Below are 7,082 nucleotides of genomic sequence, written 5' to 3'. Positions count from 1 at the left end.
TACTGGGGGAGCTGTTATGGAGCCCAGGCGGTGTGCGTGTGCTGCTGTGATCTTCCCGCGAGCTCAGGTGTGCGTGTGCTGCTGTGATCTTCCCGCGAGCTCAGGTGTGCGTGTGCTGCTGTGATCTTCCCGAGAGCTCAGGTGTGCGTGTGCTGCTGTGATCTTCCCGAGAGCTCAGGTGTGCGTGTGCTGCTGTGATCTTCCCAAGAGCTCAGCTCAGGTGTGCGTGTGCTGCTGTGATCTTCCCGCGAGCTCAGGTGTGCGTGTGCTGCTGTGATCTTCCTGAGAGCTCAGGTGTGCGTGTGCTGCTGTGATCTTCCCGCGAGTGCTGGTGCTCACCAGGACACTTCAGTTGCTTTGTTTTTTGCATCTTTCAGACAATTTCACACAATGTCCATCTTAGGTTCTAGGTGATTATTGAACAGTTTAATTAGTTTGCATTCTATTTCCAGGCAGGGCTTTGAAGTTCAAGAATCATATAGCTGAATCACCACCCAGTCACGTTAATGACTGAGTGTGCTTTTGACTGGGAGATTCAGCAACCACCCTTCCCATATCAACACAAGAGCAGTATTCCGTGCATTAGAACCCCAGCACACCCTTTCTGAACTTGGCAGCGGAATACACCTAGAGGAACGCTCAGTTATTAACACTTCTTTGAAATGGAACAGAAGGATCAGCTTTCCATTTCCTATCGCATAGCAGAACATGTGTTGAAAAGCAACCAGAAGTCAGCCAACTAGTATGCCACAGCCATAAAACAGAGAATTAAGACCCCAGATGAAGACCTCTATGCAGCAGTTGGGATTTATTATTCTCAAGGTAGTTTGTCTGGTAGGAATGTGGCGGCCTATTTAGAAAGCGGGAATGTAGCCTTAGCATGAAAGAACATTGCAGTACGTGGCAGGAGAAACAAGGAGTCACTGAAAAACATAAGTCTTGCTACATAAAACTTGTAAATAAAATGCACTGTGAATACGATTGCATTCGAGGAGGGAAAATGTGTTATGTGTGATGGGCAAAAATGTTAATATTTTTAATAAGCCAAAGTCTTCTATTAATCACTGAGGAAAAACAAATAGTCCATCTGGAAAACAGGCCAAAAAAGTGCATTTTTTACCATGACAACAAGCAATTGCCCAATCTTAATAATCTAAGTTAAACACTTTTAATGAGAATGCACATCAAACACAAATATGTAGGGGTTTTCTGCACAGTTGTGCAAGATCCCAGGCTGACAGATGGTTGCTGTAGTGTGGATATGGCTTTATTCTCAAGTATCCATGTGCTGGAGGCTTGTCCTCCGATTTACTGGTACTCAGAAGTGGTGGGCTCTTTGGCCTGAAGGGGGTTGACTGGGTTGCAAAGTCAGAAAGTGATTAATACTAATGTAGAACATGGAAGCTCCCAGGTCCCACCTTCACCAAGACTGGGTTGGTGTGGAAGACAGGTGTGCCTCCCACTTTCCCTCACACTCATGCCTCTGCCACGTGACACCACCCACTCATCCTGATGGCCCTCTCTTAGACTTTCTAGCCACCAAACTAATGAGAAGCAAGAATTCTTCCAAAACACAACACAAGACGTTCTCCAACACAAGCATCTCCTGCCCCAGCTGTTTCTGATGAACAGACTGATTCAAAGCCTCCCATGCGCAGCTGTACACCCCAGGACGTGAAGCTCTCTCCATCACTGCAGTGGGAGAGGAAGGTTTTGCAGAATTATGGCTTGGGCACAGCCTGTGGCTCAGTTCAAGCTGTACACCTGGATGAGATCATTGGGATTACGAGGTTTACTTGGACATACTTCTTGATCTTCCCTCTATGATTTCTTGTTAGTGGTTTATAGACCCCAGTGCTAGCAATGAGGAGACTGGGGGATGCTGAGACACTTTATGGAATTTAAGACATTCCATTAAAACTCATATCGAGCTAGAGATATCCTTATGAAGTGGAGGGATAGGCAGCTAAAGGGTGGAATCCTAGCACTACCTGGGAGTCTCACCAGAATTCAAGGCCTCTCTGCACAACAGAGTGAGACTTTGTCTCAAAACTAGTAGAAAATGAAGGTTGGAGAGATGGATTCATGGCTAAGCTCACTTTCTGCTCTTGTAGAAGACTGGAGTTCAGTTCCTACATGGCAGCTCACATCCCTCTGTAACTTCAGTTGTGAGGTATCTGACATAGTTTCCTGCTCTCTGCAGTCACTGCGTGCATATGACATAATTTGTGCATGCTGGCAAAATACTCATACATGTAAAATAAAAACACATATATCTTAAAAGAAATAAAAAAGGGGGAGAGGAAGAGGCAAAGAAGGAAGGAAAGAAAGAAGGAAGGGACAATTAAACAGGATCCTCTTCCGGGGCTTTCTACCTCTGAGTATGTGTCCCAGGAAGCTTGGGGGCTGAGACTGCTTTCTAGTAACATGCCAATTTCAGGTGTGTATTTTCCTTGGCAAGGAAGGACGTGTTGCTATCCATGAGAAATGCTTTTGTATCGGCGCAGAGTGGTAGAGGAAGTCAAATAGATGTTAACCTTTTCTTTTCATTGAGGCAGAATGCTTCAAAGTCATCACCTGCCACTCAGCATAGCACCACATGGTAATCTCTGCCCAACCAGCCTTCTGGAGATGAGCCCTGCATTTTTGGAGACAATGCATTCAGAGCCAACCAAAGAAAGTGCAGTCTATACAGTGACTGGTGTTTCTTTTTCTTTTTTACTTCAGTGGAAACCTGACCATGGACTTTGTGATCCTGGCTGCTGGTTTTTGGTACATTCATAAAGCAGTGGGGTCACGCCCAGTCACTTCTCTGGAGATTAGCTGTCTTGGATTTGTTTCATTGAGGGACTGATTGATTTTAGAGCCCAGGCTAGCCTCAAATTCACAACCCCATTTTCTGTACCATTTGAGTATGTGCAGACTATGATTCCAGGCTCAGGGTTTAGTTAAACAGACTGTTCTTCATTTGAAATCTCTTGAGTGTTGGCTAGATCGCTGGCAAAACCCTTCCTCAAGCTTCTGCTCTTCCCAAGCCTGAGCTGCAATGAACTTGTCATTGTGTGGACTTCTCTTTGGAGGCCAGTCACCAAAGTGTCAGCTGTGATCCCTTTATAAAGCAGGTTCAAATGAAGCTCCCAGGGGCTGATACAGCTTAGAGTGATGGGTTCCACTGAAAGACACCACGAATCACACGTCTAGCAACATCACTGGAGGAAGTGAGTATGTTTTGTTCTAGTGACGTTCTTTATAAGTCAAACGAGCCTGTCCTTTAGAGGTGTGATACAGCCAGAAATGCTGGTACCAAAGCCAGAACTGGCCTTTCATCCTGTTCTTCCTCCCTTTCCTGAGCCGTGTGAACTTGGAAAGATTACCTACCCTCCCTGTCCCTGCTCTGGCTTCTAAAAAATAATAAATACGAGAATTATATCAAAATTATAAATGACAGTACCAACATTTACATATTGGTTACTAATATGCCAGGGGTTATTATCCCATGTAGTTTAAACACCTTTGCTGTAATTCACAGATCGCACAAGATAAAACCAATCGATGCGCATAGATGTTAAGTAATTGAGCCAGGATTTCTCTGTTAGTAACAGACAAAGCTTTAAACTTGGACCACATTTGGCTCCAGAGGTGACACTCGGAACCTCTGTGTGTGTCATTATGCTGCTGACACATGGAGCATGGGAATGCCATGAGGTGGAGCTTGGGTGTGCAAAACCCACATAAAGATTGGTGAACATGTTCTGGGTGCATGCATGCATGCTTCTGTGCTTGCATTCCCGTATGTGTGTGTTCAGTGTGTTTATGGATATTTGCTATTTTCTGTGTGTATCTTTTCCTTTCAACTGTTGTATGGGCCCAGATAGTTGGGAAGTTAGGATGTCAGGTTCTATAAGCCACACTCAGCTCTGCAACTGCACAACAGAATCAACCTCAATGAAACCTAACTGATATGGGCCACACTGGCTTGAGTCAGTTCTCATGTTAGACAGTGAGCACTCGAGGTGCTCACAGAAAGGGCTGGCTTTTTCCCGTGGCTAAGCACTGCAGCTAAGCAAAGGAAAGATGCTTCCTGACACCTCTTCCCCATCTTGGCACCTCTGGGCTGTAAGACGGACCCACTCAACATTAAACCAGTGAGTATGCCTGGAGACCGCTTCCCTTTCACTAAGAGTGAGGTCAGTTGGGAGCTGTGTGGAGAGCCGTTTTGGCACCTCTGAACAGTTGATGGCGGAGTAATATTAATATTATCCCAGGACATTTTGGGGCGAGCCAAGGCAGGAATCTGGCCTCTGTGCTACACCCTGTAAGGGCTATAAGGAAGCACATCTACATCTGTAGCTCTAGGCAGGCTCTAAGAATAAGGCTGTAAGGAAGTACATCTACATCTGAAGTTTGGGGCAGGGCCTTTTAGAATGTGGTATAGGGAAGTACTTTCGTATTTGATGCTCCAGGCAGAATCCTTAGAAATGCAGTTTAGGGCAGGGTGGATTTTGGAATGTAGGCACAGCAGTATCCATTTTTGTCTCTGACCTTTCCAACGGATCTTCAAGATCTTAACTCCTTTGATCCGGGTCTCAGAACGGCAGTTACCATTTTTGCATGTAAATAAAATGGTTTAAAAGAGGACAAATAAAAGAAAGTTTCACTTCAGCCACCATGTTTTAACCTCAATGCTGGCCGAAGTCATATTGCAGCTTTAACTAACTTGTCTTTTTCTTTCCATCCTTGCTCCAGCTCTGGGTGGACTTCTTGGAAGTTCGAGCTGGTCTGGGACAGAGCTGCCGTGTCTACCGTACTGGCATATACTGAGGGGCATGTTTGTAGAACTGGGAGAAGCGCTGCCACAGCTCACAGCTGCTGACAAATCAACAACTCACAAGAGACAGAGGCAGCATGCTCAGGGTCTGCACACACCCGCGCCACATGAAGTCCTAGAGCTGAAAGAAGTAGGCACACTCTCTTCCCTGACCCAGAAGCTGTCTGCAATCCATAACCACTTGCAAGTGAAAATTCAATTTCCTCCAAGCACATCTTCACTGGGGAAACAGACCACTGTCCTGGAAGGCTGCATGCCTAGCAGTAGATGGCCAACAGAAACAAACGCAAGGGCGTGTTTAGGGGCTCGGTCTTATAATATCGTGTGAGAGCTCTTTTTTAATTTTATTGTATTATTCTCCTTTATTTTTATAATATGTATTTCATTTTTTACTTTTTAATTTTTATTATATGTATTTCTCTTCCTTCTACTTCTTCTGCTTCCTCCTTCTCCTCCCTTTCCCCTTCTTCCCTCTCCTCCTCCTCCTCCTCCTTCCCTACAGGTCTTTTGAATATACCTTATGGTTTCCAGTTTAGTGATTTTTCTGGGATTCCTGAGTAAGTGAACAAGCGGGTCTCTCTGTTTCTTGTGCCTTTTTCTCAGCTCTCTCTTTTTTTTTCAGTTTGTTTTTATCATATTATATTCTGCTATTATCCCTTAGAAACCTGTTTGTTTTCTAATGAGAGACAGAAAGGGTGTGGATCTTTGTGGGAGAAAAGATGGGGGGGGGGGTAGAGGAAGGGGAAACCGTAATCGGAATACATTATGTGATAAAATAAATCTATCTTCAATAAAGAGAAAAAGCATACAAAATAAATAATAAACAAATAAATGCATCTTATCACACCCAAAAGCAAGCCGCCCAAGGGCCAGGGGTGCGGCTCAGCGGAAAAATAGGGATGAGCATGCTCAAACCTGAGTGCTGACTGAAAGGCCACCATCTTGGTTTCACAGCAGACACACAGCTGGTTTATAAGGAGGAAATACTTTTATCTTTCTCTTAATTAGCTGCCTTACATTCTTTAGAAAGCAAGCAGCTGAAGCTGATTCACCTGTAGCTGACTGCTTTAACATCATCGAGTCAGCCATGAGTGTTGACTTGGCCAAATTTTAATCAGCCACCTGAGCCCTTCTCCCAGGGCCATCTGTAGGCTTTCCTGTAAAAAATCCAGTTTTATAGAAGGACCCAGCCATGTCACTACTGTGACAAACTACGTGACAGCAACTACAGGAAGAAAGAGCTGACTCTGAGTAAGATGTGCATCCTCCGGCGTGGGGGAAGTGAGGTGGGCATTCTCCAGTGTGGTGGAAGCGGGGGAAGTGAGGAAGGAAAGGTATAGTGCAGAGGTAGGAGGCCGCTGGTCATATTTCAACCAGACCCAGGAAACAAAACACACAGGAAGCACAGCAAGGCTTACCCCACAGTGACCCACTTACTGAAGAATCCCCAACACCAGCACATGAGATTCTGGGAACATTTCAGACTCAAACCAAGCGCCTTCTAAGTCACTTTGACAAGAATCCCACCATCCTCAGTATCTGAACATCCTCAATATGTCATCAGGGCCCCTATTGTACAGCCTCCCTGGGGTGACCTCAGACCACCCTAGCTGGCTGTCAGTCAGAATTCTGTCAGTCCACAGGCTGAAGCTCCCTATCTAAGGGGTTTCCTCCTGTCAATTTTCCACCAGCTGCCCCCAACCATCTCTTTAACTAAAACCTGCCCTGATGTACCCTGTGTCTGCTGTTGCTGGTCTATTTCCCCGCTGCACACCCTTCACAGCAGCAACTCATCCTACGGTCTTCCTGGCTGTGCTCCAAATGAGTAGTCCCCAGCATAAATAGATTCCAACAGTGGTACTGAGGGTGTCGGGGTTTGTGCTGGGTTTAGGTTTAGGGTTCATGCTTTCAGGGAGTTGGGAGAACTTTAGCTTTTGGTAACTGGGTATGAATGGGTACCTGGCCTCTGTGTAATTTACACTGTGGCCTCCATTTTGATGTTCTTGGTGGACAGCAGTAAGCATTCAGTGACTGTTAGTTACCGCGCTTTGTCTCTCCCAGTGAGGCAGGAAACATGATGACTCTGGTACATACTGGGTTGCAATCATGGATTCACAATAGGTGTGACTAATCTGTATGAGTCCTGTAGGCTTTGAGAATTCAGCTTTAAACTTCAGAATTTAAGATTTTGGAAGCTCCCAGTATGAGGAGGATTGCAAGTTCAAGGCCAGCCTGGGCCATATAGTAGACCTTG

Source organism: Micromys minutus (genome assembly GCF_963924665.1).
Source record: "Micromys minutus genome assembly, chromosome: 6".
In the NCBI taxonomy this organism is placed as follows: Eukaryota; Metazoa; Chordata; class Mammalia; order Rodentia; family Muridae; genus Micromys; species Micromys minutus.
Note: the sequence above shows the minus strand (reverse complement) of the source record.